At 36.7% G+C, this 23,653-nt stretch overlaps 1 protein-coding gene across 10 annotated transcripts in view; it reads right to left on the bottom strand.

The window, feature by feature from the left end:
* The window catches only part of LOC107580043 (neuronal cell adhesion molecule-like), a 50,521-nt gene extending 29,955 nt beyond the window's left edge, over window positions 1-20,566 (bottom strand). For 9 of the 10 annotated variants that reach the window (XM_016266110.1, XM_016267056.1, XM_016267120.1 and 6 more), the window contains exons 1-2: window positions 20,365-20,566; window positions 1,868-1,939 (exon numbers count right to left, since the gene is read on the bottom strand). The gene's annotated coding sequence lies outside the window, so the exon portion shown is untranslated. Of the gene's footprint in view, window positions 1-1,867; window positions 1,940-4,515; window positions 4,789-20,364 lie in introns of all 10 variants that reach the window. The other variant, XM_016266687.1, reaches the window with a different exon arrangement.
* Between the last annotated feature and the right edge of the window lie 3,087 nt (window positions 20,567-23,653).

Here is a 23,653-nt window from a genome sequence, read left to right as displayed (position 1 = left end):
AATGTGCTGTGATGTAACACTTGACATGCCATCTAATCCTTGTGTGGAGAAAGAACAGAATTGCCAGGAAATACATTTAGCTGTAGTCATAAAGCCAGAGTTCAAATCTGCATCACAGACGAAGATTAAAGGGATAGTTCACAAAAAATTTTTATAAAATAAAAAAGACTTGGAATATAACACAAAAGACATATTGACTGCTTTTATGATGCTTGAGGTAGTATTCACTGAAAATCTGGTGGTCACCATACACTAATGAAAAAAAAAGCACCCACATTCTGCTTTTGTGTTCTAAAAGGCTTATAAAGAAGAATTATCATGGAAATATGTCACAAGATGTGTCTCAGTCCACACAAACCAAAAATATGTTGACAGCATTATATGTCACAAAAACAACTTCCCAGCAGTATCGTCATACGCATGTGTATGGCACGAGATTCCTGTCTATTTCTATGTGCTCTTTCCTACTAAACACAGCTGAGCTCTGAAGCACCCCGTCTCTATATCTGCTCTAACGGGGCCAGACACTCTCAGTAATGTCTAAGCACAGCAGGGATCATCAATAGGGAAGAATCACATTCACTCCATTCATTTCAAGTTAAATCTTTAAAACACACAGTCTTCATAGTATCAGCATCTGGAGCATGTAAAACATGTATTCAACACATTACATGCAACTTCACTGATTTTGAACCACTAGCACTTGTATTCCTAGAACAAGAAGTCAAGGATGCAGTGTGTATGTTTTTAATACATGAGTCTTGGCAGGAATATGAAGGATTCTGGTTAATCTCAGTTAAAGTGACAAATTAAAACGTGGCTTGAAGAGTTAGCATTTTACACTTACATAAAGATGTCTTCAACTTTGATTTCTACAGATTCATAATTTTTCCACAGAACCAGATATATTTTTCCCTGAATTAAATCAGATTAGATTATATAAGGCTTTATTGATCCATTGGATTTTTTTGTAGGAAGTGTCTCACTTGTTGCCTAACACTGCTGACAACTGGTTTGTGCCCTCAATCGAACACTTTGGATGACAGAACAGCATATGCTGCTTCAACTGCAGATTCAGCACATTTACTAATCAGCACTACCAAGTTTTTTCCATCTACAATGTGTACATTTTAATTGTACTATGTTTTTTAGTGTACTTTACACTTTTAGTTACTACGCTGCATCTCAATTTCCTCTTTCGTTATATCTATTTTGGTTTCAGAGCCCTAAAATTAAAGTTAAAAGGATAGTTTACACAAAAATGTTTTTCCTAACCAAATCCATAGTGGAAGTGGAACGCAGAATGAAAGATTTTGAAGAATCGTGTCACTAATTTTCATGCAGTTGCAACAAATTGGGACTAAAGCATTTAATCTTTAAAAAGAACAAAACTTATGTATTCCCCAATTGTAAGTCGCTTTGGATAAAAGTGTCTGCAAAATGAGTAAATGTAAATGTAAAAAAATGAAGCAACCTCTGCTTTAAATAATATCTTTACGAAATCAATTTTAATGTAGAATAAAAGTCATAGTAAATAAACGATCAAAGATCAAAACACAACTGCACTAGTAACTCAAACCATTTCCCAGTTTTCAACATGATAATCTCTGATAATCATCAGTGTGTGCAAGCAGCCAAAATATGATAATTTCTTTCGATTTCAGTAACAGCCTTTTGCTCATCTTGGTGAAGTGAAGAGGGATATGCAAGTCATAAATCATAAAAGCACATCACTCATTCTTTTTCATCTTTTTTCTTTTTATGCCTCTACTCTGTTCCTCTCTCTGTCTGAAACAAAACTGCCACTGAATCACATCAAAAAGTCAGTGAAAATACAACAAAAAGCATCTAGTGAGCCACATCTTACCTGTTTAGACTGTATGAAAGAGTGGATCCTCCAATTCCAACCAGACGTCAGCAGCTCAGAATAGTGTGGACGCTGTAAAAAAACAATGGCATTGTTAAAAGAGGGATTCTTACATGACAAAGTGAGTGACTGAAGTTTGTGCTAATCTGAGGAACACTGAAGGACATTATAACTAAAGGACAAAAGGCTTGCCAGTTCACAGATGCACCAAAAAGTGGGTGCTATCCAATAAAAAAGACAAATTTTGTTATTCCAAACCCCACTGAGATTTCTAAACATTATTGCCTCTGTGCAAACACACTGGCATGCCGTAGCTCAGCAGAAAGAGTGACAGAGGGACCTGCTTTCAGCGGCAGCCCTCTTGGCACCTCTACATCACACGTGCTGGTTCATGGTCGCGCATACATTAGCATTTTCCCTCGAGACGCACGCATTCATTTCACATTAACAGAAACACGGCCGCTGACACAGCCCCCCCACCCGCATCTTTTGATGGGAGACAGGCCACAAAGACGCTGTGATGGAGAGCCTTCTGTATTGATGGAGAGCCTCTACTGTATTGTTTTCTCAAATTTTAAGCAAACTGAGGAAACCCCCAGCCTCTAGTGAAGCTGTGACACACAGCTGCTGTCTCACAGAGACCAGAAAGAGGGAGACTGAGAGAGAGAGAGAGAGAGAGAGAGAGAGAGAGAGAGAGAGAAAGAGAGAAAGAGAGAAACAGGCAATAAAACAACAACAAAAAATTCACACTAACTACCTCCCACCTCTCAGAGCTGACCTGAGGTGTTGTCATGGAGACGGGCCGCATGCCGGCACGATGGGGTGAGAGAGAGAGAGAGAGAGAGCGAGAGATGAAGCGGGTTCTGAGAGAATGGAATATGTGTTGATGGAGAGCCTCTACTGTATTGTTTTCTCAAATTTTAAGCAAACTGAGGAAACCCCCAGCCTCTAGTGAAGCTGTGACACACAGCTGCTGTCTCACAGAGACCAGAAAGAGGGAGACTGAGAGAGAGAGAGAGAGAGAGAGAGAGAGAGAGAGAGAGAGAGAGAGAAAGAGAGAAAGAGAGAAACAGGCAATAAAACAACAACAAAAAATTCACACTAACTTCCTCCCACCTCTCAGAGCTGACCTGAGGTGTTGTCATGGAGACGGGCCGCATGCTGGCACGATGGGGTGAGAGAGAGAGAGAGAGAGAGAGAGAGCGAGAGATGAAGCGGGTTCTGAGAGAATGGAATATGAGATGTTGAGAGACAGATCTTACAATATTTCAGCATTATCTGCATTGTCAAATGCTGACAATGCAGATAATTCTGAAATATTGTAAGATCTGTCGATCCATTTCTTTTTTCATCCATTCATCCATCTGTTCCTTTTTTCAACATTCATCCATTTATCCATCCATCCAGTCAGCCATTTCTATTTTCATCCAACTATCAATCCATCCATCCATTTGTCCATTTATTTTTTATTCCCGCATCTATTCATCCATTTTTTTTATCCATTTATCCATCCATCCATTTCTTTTTCATCCATTTATCTATCTGTTCATCAATTTATCCCTGCATGGATCCAATTCTTTTTCATCTATCTATCCATCCATCTGTCTGTTTCTTTTTCAACTATCCATTCATCCATTTATCCATCCCTCCATTTCTTTTTCATCCATTTATTTATCTATTCATCCAATCCATTTCTTTTTCATCCATCTATCCTCCATTTATCTATCCATTCATCAATTTCTTTTTCATCCATTCATATATTCATCCATTTATCCATTCATTTCTTTTTCATCCATCCATTCATCCAACATCCATTTATTGATCCATCCACCCATCCAACATCCATCCATCCATCCATTTATCTATTGATTAATCCATCCGACTATTTCTTTTTTCATACATTCAACCATCCATTTCATTTTTCATTCATTTATATATTCATCCATTTATCCATCCATTGATTTCTTTTTCATTCATCCATTCATCCATCTTTCCATCCATCTATCCATTTTATTTTCATTCATCCATTTCTTTTTTCACCCATCCCACGATCTATTCATTTGTCCATCCATCATCTATTCATTTATCCATCCATCTATTTGTCCACACAGGTTAAAATTTTTGTATACTGATCACTAAAAAATACTGTATCACCTACAATAACATACGACTACATCTATCTATCAATCCATACACATATATAATTATATAGACTACTTAAATATATTAAACATACCACAGATAGGCAGATAAAACATAAAAAGGTTTCTCCCATCACAAAAATACATGCTGCCATAAAACCTTTGGCTTTAGTTGTACACAGACATCCCATCAACACACACTATGACTTCAGAATAAACAAATCAGCACACACAAAGACAAATCTGACTGGCTTTAACAGGAAAGGTGACACCAGGTGTGCACCGCACAATGGACAAAATGCTGTTTGTTCTAAGTAACTATAGTCACATAAACTGAGTCAAAAAAGTGAAAGGAAATAGTTCACCCTGGAGGTGTAGCTTTGACCCACAGGGTGTGAGAAACGCACATAAATACCAAAAAACAAAAAAACAAAACTCAAGATCAAATCACTGAGAACCAACCAACAAAAAAAAAAGTGTAATTTTTCACAGCTAGAACACTGTTACCTTAATACTGCAGTGAGTCAACAGCAGTCCTTTCCTGGTCACGGTGTATCTCGCAAACCATTCTCTGTGGCTCATGTAGCATGTGTGTGGCCGGTGAACGCTCTGACAGGCATCTGCCTCACACACACACATACCCGGCCGCTCGACTCTCCCTGCATGGCATCCACCCCCATGTGCCTGCCTCCTAACTCGGTGAGATTAACACACCCCTTTTGTCACCGTACAAAGGGGGTTAACGCATGTCCTGGAGCAAATCAAAAGCATCCGTAGGGACTGAGGGATGGAAAGGGGGGAAAATAGAGGTAGAGAAACAAAGACACGGAGAAAAAGATATATAGTGCAGGTAAAGTGATATTTGTAGATTTGTACATTGTACAATGAGCTCTTGATACACATCAGACTCATTTAGTAGATCTGTTTGTTCTGTCAAGTGTTTGCTTGAGCGTTTCCTTTAAATGGAACAGAATCGCAGATGTGCAGAAGACAGTGTGAAATGACTGTCAAATACAAAAGCTGTGCAGAGCTTCAACACTTAACTGACAAAAGCCTCAATCAATGACTGAGGATCCTGTGGTGAAAGATTGAGCGCAGATTTCAGAACCAACAGAAACCTCAAGACGGTCTTGAATCAGCGCCAATAGGCATCTGTCTCAATACTGGTTTTGGAGTCTAAACAAATTTAGACTTTCTTGTTCTCTATACAGTCTTCAATAAAATTCATAATTATAAAAGCAGAGCTCTATGGCAACCAAAACATTTATCCTAATGTAGCTAGATGTGATTTTACAGCCCTCTGAGCTCATAAAACAGCCTTCAATGTTGACATAATGACTCATATAATGTCATATAATGGTCATTTTAAAGGTTCAGAGCATCTGTTTACACAAAGTCAACATGTATTCTCATTTGCGATGCTTTGCTTTGATCTGCTTTGAGCGCATAAAGAACAGATATATTTCAGTATCCTAAAAGTAATACCCATATCCAATAACGAAGGGCCCATTTTGCCATACTGTGGCTTTTCGAGTATCATATGAGTGAGGACATGTAGATACAGTCTAGAGTATATATGAACAGAAAGAAAAGCACTGATTACTTTCCCCAGCTCTCAGCTTTAATTTACCCTGTCTGAGTGTTAACATCCGTCAGACTGGGGTCCCTCACACACACACACACACACACAAATGGCAGAATAGACAGAGCACTGGAGAGCTGCACAAAAGGGCATGGAGAGGCCTTTTCACACAGCAGATTTAGCACACACCAGCTGGGCTTTCAGCACAGAGACGAGTCGCCACTGAACTCTCTGTCATTTCCACTTCAGCTCTGAGGACACAGTTATCTACACTAGCGGACAATACATGGACATAATTCCCACCAGACCCCCAACAGCACTAGAAAAGAAACAAAATACCTGCTTTTCTTTTTAACCTTTTAAGTTCATAATCCACTTGATCTTGTGCAGGATCACATATTTAATTTTATATATACTTTATATAAACAAAAAATATTTTTATATAGATGAATGGGTGGATAGATAAAAGACAAGGATTAAAAAAGAAGTAAAATTTTATAATAAATAAAAAATATAAATACTATATATATATATATATATATATATATATATATATTATAGTAATACATTTTATATTTATGTATTGAGTTCGATTGGCATTATGAGGAAGACAGAGGAAAAATAGAGAAAGTAAAAGGAAGTGAACTAGAACTGTTGGCATGATGCCCCTGGGGAGGAGACATGGTTATTTGAATTTTATGTTAATGATGTGGTTTGAGCAAAGGCCACATGCTAAGAGAGAGATATAATGGTTTTAGGGTTCCACACACGAGCGTACAGTTCTCAAAAATCTACTGGAATCATCTACATACAACAAAAAAAGTGGTGTAGCATTGTGCTTTAAAGGTATAATAATTTCTGTCCCACTAGCATCACTAAACTGATTTGAAAAAAAAAACAAAGACTTGCCATAAATAAATGTTTAAAAATTATAATGATGTAAAGAAAAAATGCAATAAAAACTAAAAGCAATCATTACAAATTAAAAACTAAAAATTGTAAAATATAAAAAAAAAATATATATATATATATATACACACACACACACACACACACACACACACACATTATATTTTATCTATCTTCTTTAACAATTTAATTTAGCTTTATATTTAAATATATTTAAACTAAATAGTATAGAAATATCATAATGGCTATTTAAAAAAATTCAGCCATAAATTTTTTAATGATTTTTCATTTTCAAGCCAGATTTCTATAAGTTTTAACCAGGCACACCGTGTATTAAAGCTCTCACAACTCATTTTACACCACTGCCTTATGTGCCTTCCATTTTATTGATCTGCCTGTTTATATAAAGGCCACAGTTCTCAAAAACAGCATTAAAACAGCATTCAGCCCTCTCCGATAAGGTCAGCATATATTGGCCATGTTTTCCACACAAAGCGCTCATTACCATACTGATTCTTATTTGTTCTGTAATCAAGATTACCCTTGGGTTTATAAAGCACGCAGTAAACAGCGATGGCAGAAATCAGCTCTTATCTCAGAATGGCCACATAACTCAGTCGCTCTTTCAAGCTCCTGATCACACAACATCATCACCATGGAGACTCACTGTGGCAACAAGGCCCGGCGATGGTGGGGCCACCCCGGCGACCCTGACCTACCAGACATTAAGCCGGCACTCCGGAGAGAAACTAATCTTGTGTAACATACAATGAGCAAGCACGGAAAGAACAAACCAAAGCAAAGAATCAGACACAGAGGGAGAGTCGGCCAAGAGAAAGCTAATGAGAAACGTATTCATCAAAAGAAAACACGTCAAGCTGGTGGTTATAAAAAAAGAGAGTGGGAGAACTGGGGAACTACTGGGCCGTATTTCACTCTGAAGGGAGCTATACATCTGATGGATGAGAGAAGAGAGGGTCAGGAAGGCTTCTGTGATGGCTATTATTAGGCCCACTATAGAGAGATTTCTCCTTAAGCCAGTAACTCAGCTGATGAGAAATCTTCCCAGATCAACTCCCTAAGGCTCGTGAATCACACCGGACACACTCACCCTGTGTGCAGCAGACTGAACAGTAGCAAAGTCAAGAAAAGATGTCAGCTGATAGAGACATTTGAACATCTCTATTCACTGAGCATCCAATGTGACATTCTTTAAAAAAAAATTAAATAATTAAAATAAAATAAATAAATAAATATAAAAAATATATAAAATAACAAAATACTTAACCACTGTCCCTTTCTGAATACATTATAAAATAATAAAACAATATAATATAATATAATAATTATATCCTAGTAATAAATAGAATCAAATCAAATCAAATCAAATCAAAGTTGTGACCCCTTTTCGTACAAGACCTGATCATCTTGTTTATTGGCTGAATATACAGTACATGAGCACCTGACAATGAAAAAATAGGATTTACATACATCTAAATGTTGCAAAAACAATGTCATTAAACATCCAACAAGCAACATCCCAGAGATGCATTGCAGAAAATCAAACACTTTACAAATTTGCCTACATTTTCCAAATGAAAACACACACACAGTTGTGCTTTCAGAAATCCAACCATATTCGCACCTGATTTCAAATTGACACGGCACAAAACGGATCTTACACATCCCTATCCATCATGAAATGCTCCATCAGAACTAACTCTAGTGTGTAAGCACCCTAATTCTGAAAACATTACTGCATTTGTAATGTTTCACCTCAGTGTCCCGCAGTGACATTCCCAAGAAGAGATTTCTCTATGAAGACTTTCAAAAGACAATAAATAACAGGAATATCTTAACTCCATACGGTGACTGTGAGAGTGTGGAGGTCCTGAATAATATTGTTATCCAAGCAGCAGAACCCCATTAATGCAGGACTACACTGCTACATGCCAGATACTGTAATTGAACAAAATGACAATAATCCAGAGAAAAAATGAGTTAAAACAGCATGTGCTGAGCAGACAAACACATTCTATCATCTTAGAAGGTCACAGCATAGGCGCTATTGAAATAAGCGCCTCCATATCCTGGGGTTTGCCTACAAAAAATAATTTGAAATAGTCAACTATATCTGGCCTCTACCGGACAAAATGACAAAAGCGATTGTCCACAACAGCATATTAGAGCCCCATTTGGCCTTATTTGTAAGGAGTCAGGCTTGAGCGGGCAGCAATGTCATTTCCATGTGCACGTCCAGAGCGCCCGTCTCTGGCAGCAACAGACACACAGAGCGCACATGCAAAATTAGTCTGAGTCTTGATTTCCATTATACAAAGTGGCATTACGTTTGTCATGTGGATGGTATTATAAATCAAGAGCAGTGCATTGTGCAGCAGCCCTGACATGCCTTCACATCAGTTTCATGGGCACAGATGCATGAACCAGATAAACAGATGCAATTGTCCCCCTAACTGTTATGAATATTGAATTATTGTTATGAATATTGAAATATTGAATCTCTTAATTATCTGAATGGTTAAAAATTACATTTTGAACTTGACATGCATCCTTAAAACAGCATTTTAATATAAGAAACCTTTATTTATTTTTTAAAGGCATTATAAAAAGTAAAATTATGATATGATCCCTTAAATCTGATCCCTTGGTATTGACAGAAATAGTTTAACACTTTTTGCATTCACTTTTAGGGACAGAAATGACCCTAAAAGCACTGCTTCACCACAATCCAACCAAAGACAGGAACTAAAAAAGAAAAAAAAAAGAAAGCAAGAAAGCTCAATAAACAAACAGTCGAGTGTTGACCTTTGCTCTGATGGTCTAGAGCCCTTGAAGGTCGCATGCATAACAGATTATAGGCTTGATATGTCAAATACGAAGTGAAGTAAATGGAGACCAAAACCAAGTCAAAGGAACTTCAGGGCTTTAGGATGTAAACTAGCTGCCTGTTCTAGAGCATATTGTACCTGACTAATGAATTATAAAGAATATTGTGACGACTGGGGCGGGGCCAAGAGCCGTGGGAACGGAGCGAGGCCGGTGGAGTAATTGATAATGAGCGACACCTGCACCACTCACCGGTCTCGAGTCCCACGGAGGAGCTCTGGAAGGATAAAAGGAGGAGTGACGGCAGTGAAAGACGAGAGAGGACCAGGCCTGGACTTTATTTTGTGTTTTGTGTGCGGCACTCGTCCGCGGGGGGCTGCCGCTTTACTTTCATTTTGTGTTTGTTTATTTTATTAAAGTTTTGTTTAAATGTTCGCCGGTTCCCGCCTCCTTCTTCCCGACCTACGAACATTGTTACAAATATGTAGCAGCCAGACTAAATTAGTAGTGTAAACTGTAGGCCTATTAGCTAAATTATTCAGTGTTTATGCCACTGGCATTGAACTGCCATATTATCATCCAGAGTCACCTACTGTACATGGCCAGAGGTCTCATTCTACCTCTTTTTTAATCACTTTAACATCATTTCATAATCTGAGCTCAGTGGAAAATATACCCCTAACGATGAATCAACCCCCTGGCAAATCATAAAACTGGCTTTATATATGAACAGACAAACTACTTGAACGTTAACATGAAACAGCATTCACAATCTATTGTGACACATATGAGTCCAAGTGAAACAAAATATTTAATGAGAAAAAAAAGTTAGGACGGACTTGATTTAACTCTTGGATCATGAAAAGTGTAAAATTCATACTAGAATGGAGCCAAACCTGAATGCAATTTTTTTATATCTGTCATGATTTGCTGTTGTAACTGTTACTGCAGCTTGATGTTAAAATGATAACCATATTAAATTACTGTATTAAATGCTGAAACATTTTTCAAAGACTTCATTAAAGGGGTCATATGATGCAATTTCAAATGTTCCTTTCTCTTTGGAGTGTTACAAGCTGTTCGTGAATAGATAAGATCCCTAAAGTTGCAAAGACTAAAGTCTCAAACCCAAAGAGATATTCTTTATAAAAGTTAAGACTTGTCCACACCCTCCTAAAACGCCTCGTTTAAACACGCCCCCACATGTCTATGTCACTGTGTGGGAAGATTTGCATAACGCCGCCCAAATGTTCACGCAAAGAAAGAAGACGTAACTTTTATTCTCGCTGTAGTATTGTTGTTGCCGCCGCCGCCATGTTGTGGAGATGCTGTGTGTTTAGTTGTGAAAGCGAAACTACTTTGTTTGGACTTCCAAAAAAGGACACAACTAGAAATCAGTGGTTAAGTTGTATTTACAACACTGTTCCAGAACAGTTCAACCCAAATATTCAGATGTGTGCAGCGCATTTTATGGAGGACTGTTTCCTGATCCTGGTAGAGTAGACTACAATGCCGTCTACACACAAAGGCTGTTTCTATAAAGTGGGGCAGTTCCAACTTTGCAAGGACAGTCTGGCGCTTCTGACTCACAGCCTGTAAGTACGTTTTCATATTTAAAGGATTTGCTACTGATGATTCAAACGTGAGTTTTGAGCAGTGTTGAGTAGCGCTTGTTGTTTGTCATTTCTCTGATCACAAATGCAGACATGGTTTTATGACAGTATAAGTCATTATAATCAGTAATTATGTCCCCACTGGATGCAACAAATGCCTCGATTGTAATGGGTTTTATTGGTGTTGTCTCATCACGCCGGGACACGGCATCACAATATGGTAAGGGGCGTAACACTTCCGTCACACGCTTGAGGTATTCAGCCAGTCACAACGCACTGGATAGCTGGCCAACCAAGCTTTGTAAAAATCGACGCGTTTCAGAAAGGCGGGGCATAGAGGAGCAACAATAATGTACATTATGTGGAAAATAATGTTTTTTTTAACCTTAAACCGCATAAAACACATTGCATTACACCAAATACACAACATAATGTTCTTTTTAGCAACGTCATATGACCCCTTTAACAATGCTAATTGCAAATTAGCAATGCAAATTAGCTAAAGAGCTATTTGGCTATTGGCTGACATTAACATATTTTTAAAACATGGTAAGGACTCCTTTGCTGTAGGGGTGTTATAATGTCCTTCACTTTGCTATATTGATTTGTGATGCACTGAGGTCAAATCTAATCCTGAGGTCAATCTGTCTATACTGCTGAATTATGACACAATCACGCACTGTTAATAAATCAAACCCTAAATCCCAACCACAGCATGTATAAAAGCACAATGCATTAAGTTACCAAATAAAGATACAGAACAGCACTTTGGAAGGATTTATAAACATTTGCATGCTTCAAAAGATGCTCACAAACATAGTTTAACCCTATTACCCATATTGTCACGACAGAAACAAACCAAAGAGTTTAGTCATACTGCACGTAGGAGGGCCCACATGCCTGAATGTTTTCAATATTTATACCTCATAAATCATATGTCAGGAGTGACACTGTTATTCAATATAACTGTACTGCATTGATCGCCCGCACAGCAATGAGTTTGGTCAATTCAAGCCTCTCTTTCGCTCAGCATGTCTCCAGTCTTTCACCGCTCTATTCAATCGTTCATTCTGTTCATCACAGTCAGACTGAACTCCCGCCAGACCCTGTCAATCTGGATTCAGTGGAAATAACAGGGAGCTCATAAAACACAACGTGTGTAAGGAACTGTCATTCTTTATAGACTATAAAGTGCGTTTAATATGGGGATATAAAATAAAAAGCTGTTGCTTTTAGTTTATAGAATTTTTTCGTTTCCCAACATTTTTGAATTCACATCAATAAGGCCTAATTAGCCCTTTATCATGATATTACTGTCCTTAAAATTATTTAAATATTTAATGTCCTTAATTATTTAAATATTTAAATATTATATAAAAATTCATTATTATTATTATTATTTTTTTAATTCTTCAAGGTCTAAGCAAGCATAACTGATACATAACCCTGGATGAAATCTTACCAAACTTCAACAGTGTAATAGTTATAGTTTACATTATGTTCACAGCGGGCTAGCGTGAGGGGAAGCCCCGGCTTAGCGTGCGCTGAGGCCGGGATAGAGTGAGCTAAGGCCGGGCTAGAGTGAGCTGAGGCGGCAGGGTCAAGAACGGCGCGCCCAGTGGATCCGACGAATGAGCGGCAACCACATGTGACGGACCCCGGGCTGGATTCCGCTTCGTCCACAGTGAAAGTTGATGTATTCCCTCAGCAACCAGCACAGATCAGCTCTAGGCATGACGAAGCGGATATCGTCCTCTTTTGGAAGACCAAACAAAGTAGTTTCGCTTTCACAACGAAGCACACAGCGTCTTCACGACATGGCGGCGCCAACAACAATACTACAGCGAGAATAAAAGTTACGCCTTCTTTCTTTGCGTGAACATTTGGGCGGCGTTATGCAAATCTTCCCACATAGTGATGTAGACATGTGGGGGCGTGTTAGAACGAGCCGTTTTAGGTAGGTGTGGCTGACTCTGAAATTTGATAAAGAATATCTCTTTGGATTTGAGACTTTAGTCTTTGCAACTTTACAGATGTTCTTTATGCACCAAGAGCTTGTAAAACTCCAAAGAGAAAGGAAAACTTGAAATCGCATCATATGACCCCTTTAAAAGAAAAGATAGAGGCACATGACTCTAGTAGCATATTTTTAGAAAACAGTGCTAAAATAATGTTGGGATTTCCCTAAACTGATATCATTTTAAGAGTTAAAGAGGAAGAGAGAGAAAGAAAGAAAGAAAGAAAGAAAGAAAGAAAGAAAGAAAGAAAGAAAGAAAGAAAGAGGAAAAAAAGATCAGTTTAAGGAGTCTGTATCAGTTTCAGAGGTTGTGACTGTGAATGAGGACAGACAGATGAAAATCAGTCTAAGAGAAAAAAATCATTTTCATGCCATAAAGATCTTGTAGATACAAAATAAAAGTTTTTAAAGGCTTGTTTTTATAAGATACACAATTCAATCTTTCACAATTCAATCAAAACAATCATTCTTTTACTTGTTCAGATTTCAAACCCTGCACCGCACCCACTGAAGAAGCCAAATTTAATCGAACCATTTCCAGAACTAATATCAGTGCATTTACACAAAAAATTATCTACTCTTCCTTTTGATATAACTCATGTTAAGGACTTTTCACAGTTGACAAGGGACTCTGATATGAAGCTCAAAACATCATTAAAGTCTACAGAAGTCTGTCTGGAGTGAGTCTCAGGCGCACAGGGGAGTTTGAGGTCTTTAAAAGCAGGAAGTTGGATTATTTTAGACCTCCACTGTGATTCACAGACATGCTACAGACAGAAACCAGCCGCCAAGGCTTTTTGGAAAACTTTTAAAGGGAAAAAACATGCTTGTGACTCACATTAGATCAATATTAAACCCTCATCAAAGCATACAGGATTGTTTTGAGCGTGTTTGGAAGAAGGGAGGACGCAGGGTTCACAAAAGAGGCCAGGAGGACAAGAACAGAAACTTGTCTCACAGGAGCAAAATTTCACAGGGCTTGTGGGTGCCATGACCTCCAAGTTCTTTACACTGAGTCATAAAGTCAACACACATCTCTCTAAAGCAGCAAGCAGGCCACAGACCACAGCTCTCAGATACCCATAAATCAGCAGGGTTAAAGCACAATGAATCTACACCAATTTAAATATTTCACATTTCTCCCTGGTTAGGTTGGTCGGACGTTAGACGTTTGTCAACTAAACGCACGTTCTTGAGATGCCACTGATATGTTGATGCAAAACACAAAGAAGCAGTGTCTTTAAAGGTTTGTTACTTTTGACTGAAGTTGATAATGTGACAACTACAATTTCAAAATATTTACACTGTAAAGTTGCATTTATATTAATAGTTACATTATATATACACACACTACCAGTCAAAAGTATGTAATGATTAAGATTTTATAATGATTTTGAAAGGCTGCATTCATTTTAATAAACAATACAGTAAAATAGTAATACTGTGAAATATTATTACAATTTCAAATAATGGTTTTGTATTTTAATATATATTAAAATGTAATTTATTCCTGTGATGGAAAAGTTGAATTTTCAGCAGCCATTAATTGAGTTTTCAGTGTCACATGATCTTTTAGAAATCATTATAATATGCTGAAATTATTTTTATTAAACAGTTATATATTAAAAAAATATATTAAAAATAAATCCATAAACAATACTGAAGTTTATAATATGACAACTAGGGGGATGGAAAAACTTAATATATAAAAAGAATGAATGGGGCCATGTATTGTGAGATTTTGAGTGAAAACCTCCTTCCATCAGCAAGGGCATTGAAGATGAAATGTGGCTGGGTCTTTCAGCATGACAATGATCCCAAACACATCGCCCGGGCAATGAAGGAGTGGCTTCGTAAGAAGCATTTCAAGGTCCTGGAGTGGCCTAGCCAGTCTCCAGATCTCAACCCCATAGAAAATCTTTGGAGGGAGTTGAAAATCCGTGTTGCCCAGCGACAGCCCCAAAACATTACTGCTCTTGAGGAATGGGCCAAAATACCAGCAACCGTGTGTGAAAACCTTGTGAAGACTTACAGAAAATGTTTGACCTCTGTCATTGCCAACAAAGTGTATATAACAAAGTATTGAGATGAAATTTTGTTATTGACCAAATACTTGTTTTCCACCATAATTTGCAAATAAATTCTTTAAAAATCCTACAATGTGATTTTCTGGATTTTTTTTTCTCATTTTGTCTCTCATAGTTGAGGTATACCTATGATGAAAATTACAGGCCTCTCTCATCTTTTTAAGTGGGAGAACTTGCACAATTGGTGGCTGACTAAATACTTTTTTGCCCCACTGTATATATATATATTGTTACTCAACTTGTCGGGTGCACTGTTGTCCAATTCATCTGGTCGCAATTTACTAGCAGTTCATAAATTTAAAGCATAATTCACAAGCAGATATGCCTTTTTAGCCTATAATGCACTTGAGCTGAACTCACTGTGTCCTCATATCGGTTTCCATAATGGTTAAACATAAAAGATAACATTCCTTTCCCATAAACAGTCTTAGACTTGAACTCTATACCTCACATTTCCTCCTCTGCAAGGACTTTTATTAGTGGTTAGTGCTGAAGACAGAGGATTGAAAGACAAACAAACTAAAATAAAGTTAATGAGATGACAGTTGAAACTGAACAAAAGATGTATCATCTTAACCTTATTAGAAAAATAAAACATAGTATTGCCTACATATACAGAAATACAGACCAAATGTAAACATTCACCTGATGCATTTCGCAGTACTGCATTTTCCTCAGCTCGTACATCATAAATCAAGCCAGACAGATGGAGCTAAAAAAGCTTATATTTTAATCAGCACAGCATACAGTACTCCATATAGGAGGCACACACATGCCACTTATTTCTTGAAGGTTTCATCACCCAAATTACCGTGCTTTATAATGTAATTCAATTAGAAGCATGAAGCTTGTGCATCGACTAAAATGGTACAAACTTATCATACAGCACATGAAATAAATCACTTCAACTAAGAGAAACGAGTAACTATACAAGCAGTGCTTCATGTAATTTTGCTGATCACAGCTTTTTTTAGTAAAACCAACAACTCTGAAGGAGCAAAATCAGTTACGGTCCATCAGAATCCAATAATTATGCCTTCTAGGGAACATATTTAATAAATAGTCCACTAATCGTTTATCAACCCACGACAAGAGAAAATAGCTCAAAGTCAGCTTATTCTTTTTGGTGAATAACAAGCATGTTAAGACAAAGCAACAGAGACATTTCATACAATCCGTAATCCCAATGATATGCTATATCATCATGCAGGATTGATATGAAAGGTAAAAACAGAACACCTGTTGCATTTACCCTGCAATTCTGGTCACAAAAACTATTGTTACACTGAGTTCATGCCCCTTAAATCCAGCTCAGAATCTATGATGCATTAAAATCACGTCACAAGGCACATGTGGCATGTTTGCAAAGCAATTACCAGCATGCAAATGTCTAGCCTGCCATGCCGATGACAGCTGGTGCAAATGTAAATATCCAGCATTTAAACCAGTCACAAATAAACACTCCAAAACCTCAGCACAAGCTATTTACTTCTTTCCCTGTGATCCTCTCTGTGCATTATTGTCCAGTCACTTCATACCAGATGGTGGAAAGTGCATGGCTAAGGCAAAGGTCCATGATGAAGCACAGCTGGCTTGGCGGCACGTACCTGGTGCCTGTTGTGCTTCATCAGCGTTGCTATAAATTCCCATCCAAAAACCCCCAAAAAAGCATTTGATGTGGCTCCACCTGGACTCTGTTCAGAATTCAATTTCATGGAGCATAATTTTGATATAAACAGGTTAAAATGCAGCAACCTAACAAAAAAGTCATAAATGATGGAACTTAATAACTAAATAGAATAGAAAGTTAAGTTCTTATTCCAAACAAAACTGAACAAAATCTGTAAAAATCCAAATTCAGATTTCCAATCTACTTCCAAAGTAGATGCATTTGACGGAGCAGTGACAAATATATTAATTGAAAAGTATACTTTTGCAATGAAGTAATGAATTGTTCCAAAACAATTTCAGAGCTAGAAAAGAATGATCAAATTCAATTTAAAAATAAATCAAAAATGTAAAATAAATAAATGAAAATTAAAAAATAATAATAATATAAAATATAATATAATAAATAATAAAATATCAAATCAAACATAAAATAAAAATATTTACACTCTTAAATATAAATAACCTGCTCCACAAATGGCTTTCTGTTCCTGTCTCTCAACTGCATTATACTAGCATTCACTCTCACACAGTCTAATTTCTGTTGTTACATCCCTGTGCAAATGCTAATTAAAAATTGCTATGAAAATCTAAATGGGAAACTCCTCTCATCACAAGGGACTTGTGGCTCTGCAGCACACAAAGTAACAGCTGTTATGCACACATGCATTATAATTTCCCATTGCCTAGGACATGAAAGCAAATGTCCCATATTTTCTCATTCATTAATCATCATGTAACACCTGTTACATTTCCCCTGGCAATTCCTCTCACAAAAACTACTACCACACCTACAGTAAGTTAGTGTTACACTGAGTTCATGCCCCTTAAATCCAGCTCAGAATCTATGATGCATTAAAATCAGGTCACAAGGCACATGTGGCATGTTTGCAAAGCAATTACCAGCATGCAAATGTCTAGCCTGCCATGCCGATGACAGCTGGTGCAAATGTAAATATCCAGCATTTAAACCAGTCACAAATAAACACTCCAAAACCTCAGCACAAGCTATTTACTTCTTTCCCTGTGATCCTCTCTGTGCATTATTGTCCAGTCACTTCATACCAGATGGTGGAAAGTGCATGGCTAAGGCAAAGGTCCATGATGAAGCACAGCTGGCTTGGCGGCACGTACCTGGTGCCTGTTGTGCTTCATCAGCGTTGCTATAAATTCCCATCCAAAAACCCCCAAAAAAGCATTTGATGTGGCTCCACCTGGACTCTGTTCAGAATTCAATTTCATGGAGCATAATTTTGATATAAACAGGTTAAAATGCAGCAACCTAACAAAAAAGTCATAAATGATGGAACTTAATAACTAAATAGAATAGAAAGTTAAGTTCTTATTCCAAACAAAACTGAACAAAATCTGTAAAAATCCAAATTCAGATTTCCAATCTACTTCCAAAGTAGATGCATTTGACGGAGCAGTGACAAATATATTAATTGAAAAGTATACTTTTGCAATGAAGTAATGAATTGTTCCAAAACAATTTCAGAGCTAGAAAAGAATGATCAAATTCAATTTAAAAATAAATCAAAAATGTAAAATAAATAAATGAAAATTAAAAAATAATAATAATATAAAATATAATATAATAAATAATAAAATATCAAATCAAACATAAAATAAAAATATTTACACTCTTAAATATAAATAACCTGCTCCACAAATGGCTTTCTGTTCCTGTCTCTCAACTGCATTATACTAGCATTCACTCTCACACAGTCTAATTTCTGTTGTTACATCCCTGTGCAAATGCTAATTAAAAATTGCTATGAAAATCTAAATGGGAAACTCCTCTCATCACAAGGGACTTGTGGCTCTGCAGCACACAAAGTAACAGCTGTTATGCACACATGCATTATAATTTCCCATTGCCTAGGACATGAAAGCAAATGTCCCATATTTTCTCATTCATTAATCATCATTCAGTTGATGTTAATGTCGATGTTAGACCGCCTGCAGGTCACCTGTGAAGCCATCAGAGTATTTAAAATGCATGAAAAATTACAATGAATTAGTGCAGAGCACAAACCATCCATACAATATATTGCCCTAACCTGCAATGTGTGACTTTCCAGTGTCCAAATGAAATAGCACTAGTGTTGACCTGCAGTGAATAGTCACAAAATATAATGAAGTGCAATAAATGTTTTGCTAATTAGACTATGTCCTGAAGAGTTATTTAAAAATAACTCTAAATAGCATCACCAATTCTAATTAAATAACATGTTTGACATACAACAGCCGGTAACCTCATAAACAGGCCACATCCTGACATCTTTGACTTAATGTTGCCTGTATTACAGTAAATTACACCTGAGGCCCATTAAAATCACTGACCAATGCAGAAGGCCTGTGGTTTCATCATTTGACAGAAAATTACTTTTGCATTCTTTGTTTGTGGGTTTACAATATTTCAGTGTTTCTTCATGCTTGATTTTTTTTTACACACAACTACCAAAAGGAATTTTACAGAAATGTATTCATTTTCGGACTCTTTTTACAGCACAGAGTAAATTCAAATATTACATTTTCTCAAAATCGTTGTCGACTGCATGTGTCAAGATCAACCATTCGATTCAGTCGTGTTACCTACATTATTATAAGAAAAAAAAAGTCAAACAATTTACGGGAAATATACTTTAAATATCCCAACATGTTGATCATCCAACATATGGCTACTACTGTACAATAATTTATTTTTGGGCTAAATTTGCCACCCTCTTACTGGTATAATTTGTTTGTATATTTATTTATTATTAAAACATTATAAGCTATTTTAGATGTTTATTTAATGTAAGTAAAACTACAAAAACCGGTTTAAACTGTTTTTAGACAGGTCCAATATTTTGGTAACAGTGTTGCAAAAGCTATGAACACCAAAGAAAGAGAATAGAAAATAAAACAGCTTAAATAATATTCAGTTGACAACACAGAGGCGGACAATTGTCCTTTCACAATATGTTCAAATACAAGTGCACAATAACAAATATGTACATTTTTAAGAGTTTAGGTCCCATTTGCAACCTTTTAATGGAAAATGCCATTAAACGTAGACTATAAAAGAATATTTTAAAAAAGAAAGAAGGACAGGAAAGAAAGATGCTGTAATGAAAGAGCCTTGTTCCCGTTGTCTTCTGTAGGGAAATATACTATATACTATAATATAGTATGACTGTAAACGGCTGGTTTTTTTGCCTTCATGCCATGAAAGCAGGTCCATCTAGTTCTCAAATGAAAATGAATAAATACCCAAATCAAATATTTACATTTCAGAAATGCGGCATAATGAACAAATATTGAGGGATGATGCCTTTAAATGACGAGAACACCTGCTGGTGACCGAGCAAGATTTCAATTAAACACAGACTTTCATGTTGGGCCGTTTATCAGCACGACACACAATGAAAGCTTCATTTAAAACGAAGATTCACATTATCCTTTGTGATGCCTGCCATATCGCCGTGAAAATCCGCATCATCATTGGTTGCCATGGGAGAAGCCCGACTGGATGCTCCTCGTCGACTCAAATACTGCGCCTACTGCGCATTCTCCTTCCCAAACGCGTCTCGCCATGAACACGGAAAGAATAACGCCGCATTCAAGATAAAGAACCGTGAAACTCACCGATTCCAGTGATGAATCCTCGACCCGTCCGGTTTCACGGGATTGATGTACGTTTGGCTTCTCTTTCTCCTCGAGCGCTCCTGCTGCTGCTGTCAAACGCGCACGCTCAGTGCAGGCGCAGCTGCAGCGCACGAGGAGCTTCAGGCAGACGGGAGCGCTGGAGCACTGGAGCACTTGGAGCACTGGAGCAGGACACACACAAACAGCACTACTGGACACTTTTTATACTCTTAACTTAAAAAGAATTATGGTTCAAATGCTGTATTTGTTCAATTCTGTTTGTTTTTCAAAGAAAGGCTTATTCTTATAAATGATGGATGAGGCTCCTCAAACTTAAAGGGATAGTTTACCCCAAAATGAAAATGTTCCAAACCTGTAGCCTATGAGTTTCTTTCTTCTGTTCAACACTAAAGATGTTTTGAAGAACGGTAGAAACCAAACAGCTGCGGGTAGCCATCGACTTCCATAGTATTTTCATTTTTGGGGTGAATTATGCCTTTAAATTCATCCATTTACAATTCGTTTTTACTAATTAAAGTAAAACAACATAACTTCCATAATATTCAATGATATAATTTAAAATATATAAAACAAAATATATTTAATTTTACATATGTAAAAAAAAATATATATACTATATTAAAAAAATAATATAATATATTCTGTGTGTATAGATATTACACACACACAGAGAGGCACACAGCTCATCAGAATGATTGAAGGATTTTGTAGTGTTTTCTTTGTAGACTGGAGAAATACTTCTCAAATTGGGGGTTTTGGCATGACAGGTAAAAAAAAAAATTTCAAAGACATAAAAAATAGACATTTCAAACAGTTCTTAGTGTATCTTTTAATCAATTAAATGTTGCATTGGTGAACCAAAAAATTAGAGTTTTAAAAAACCTTTAAATGTATACAATATCAGTAACATGCAAGAAAATAAGTTATCGTTGTTAAAATAATGAATTATAAGCTTGTCATTAAAAGTAGTCATGGAAGAAAACCAATCCAACTCAAATCTACAATTTCCAGTCTACACAATTTTCTAAATTACTTCGTCAAAGCCATATTTAGGCACGTGTTTGTGCAGATGGGTAGCGTTGCTTTGTGATTTTTTTTCCCTCTATGCAGGACATCTGATTTATAGTGTTGGTTTGGCAGTACAAGTGAAAATGAGCATGTTAGTCCTCCCACTGTACAGCATCATGTCTGATACCCAGCCACGTCTTCTCAAAATCTGAATAGATGCACCACTTACTGTGCATGAAACCATGATTGTTCTCAAGAGTCCAGAATGTCATGGGACATCTGTACTATCTGGGAAATATGAGGAATACAAGGCACAAGAGATAGAGAAAAAAAATAGAGTAGCATGTAGTGAAAGTGAAAATAAAAGACATAGAAACTAAAGACTAACCAGTTTCAAAACTTTCAAGAGTATTTTTAAACAAGAAAGTTTGCACTGATAGGCTACTTCAAGTGTGCTCTCAATATAATTCTAGCTCACATGTCTCTGAGCAAATGCAGACTGGCTTTGTTTATACTTCCCACTTCCTAAATTGGTTTGCAGACAGATTTGAAGACATACATCATCTAGAAATAATCCATACAGTTTGTACCAGAGCAGAGCCAACCGATAGGCTGTTTGCTAATGGAAAGGAAGCTTTAAAAGAAAAAAAAGACCATTTTATGAATAATATATAATAATGTAATCCATATAAGTAACTGTAATCTGATTATGAGCATTTTAAAATGTAATATAATACTCAATGTACTCAATCTGATTACGTAATTCAGAATACATGTAATCAGTAAATACCCAGCACTGTAAAAGACGCATTATAATCAGACTATTGACCATTCATTTAATTATAAAGGAATGGTTAGCGTGATTCCATTTACTCACCTATGTGTAAATAAACGTTGTCCTCCGCTTCTTCATCATGCCTAATTTGCATATGACTCTGTCGTTCAGTCTCGTTTGTTTTTTGTGATATGTTTTTATTTTGTATTTCATCACATTTTTGACTAAATTTGAAAGTTTCTTCAAATTTCCGGACCACAGGTGTGAAAGTGATTGAGAGCAACTCTTTGAGCCGGAACAGAAAATATCATAAACCTTACGGTAGAGAAGTGAATCAAGAGATTGAAGCCCAACATTTTTAAACCTGGATCTTGTGAAGGTGGAGAAATGGTTGCTAGGGAACGGGTCTATATTACATAGGGGACTGACATATCACTTTGTATATGAATTTACAAAGTAGAAGAGTGTGACAACAATTCAGATACACAAATAAGATGTAAAATATTCATTTCCGCTACAGAAAAGAATAATACTGAAATCATCTTAGTGACATATTAGTCACATTTGATGCTGAATGTGTCAGAAGGCTCTAGTCTGTTTTCCATTGCCTGCCTGAGGGGATTCTGGGAGGTGGATGATGCAAGAGTCGAGTCAGACATGCTCCTATCTGCTCTTACTCGATCGATGGATCTAACAGCCAGTGACCTTCTCAGCTGAGAACACTGACATTCTCACATCTGTGTGATTATGGATCATGACAAAAACTGCATTGGCTGATAGTAACAAAATATGGAGCAGATACAATCCAGATTAGAAATTGTTCAAAAAAAAAAAAAAAAAAAATTTTTAAAAAAAAAAAAAAAAAAAAAGAAGTGGCCATTTCCCCTGCAGTTTTCTTAGAGGAATAGTCTGCCATCTCACATGTATGTATGGCATCCCCCAGTAACACTGAAATGCAGAATTGAGCATATTTCTATCAAATACAGCCTCTTCTCACACTCACCTGTGGGGTTTGACACATCATTGAATGTTTCCATGGATAAGACACATCCCTCACTTCAGGTTAGGCTACATAGCTGAGAAAATAACCAACTTACTGACCTTTTTTGTATAACATTGATTTACAGTATGTGCCTGCTTTTCTGTCTATGCTGTAAAAAAATATTTCTTAAGAAGTTGTAACAAAATGACTACGTTTTACTAAATTTACCAACAATTTCTCAATGAAAATTGTTTCTACACCATTTTTTTTCAGTGTATAAATGCTGTGTGGCTTTTATATTTCTCTTTGGGCTACAAATGTAAATATATTTGAATTTAACGGTAAAAGACTGTAAATGCCTGTAAAAACCTGTTAAATGGTTAACGGTAAATTCCCCTACTATATACGGTGAAAAACTGTATTGGACATTACATGTATTGGACATAAATTTTACGGTAGTATACCGTTTGGAAGTGAAAAATACAGATTTCAGTACTTCAATA

The sequence above is a fragment of the Sinocyclocheilus grahami genome, unplaced genomic scaffold, assembly GCF_001515645.1.
Source record: "Sinocyclocheilus grahami isolate Dianchi unplaced genomic scaffold, SAMN03320097.WGS_v1.1 scaffold1.1, whole genome shotgun sequence".
Classification (NCBI taxonomy): domain Eukaryota; kingdom Metazoa; phylum Chordata; class Actinopteri; order Cypriniformes; family Cyprinidae; genus Sinocyclocheilus; species Sinocyclocheilus grahami.
Note: the sequence above shows the minus strand (reverse complement) of the source record. Positions and strands in the feature narration are given on the sequence as shown.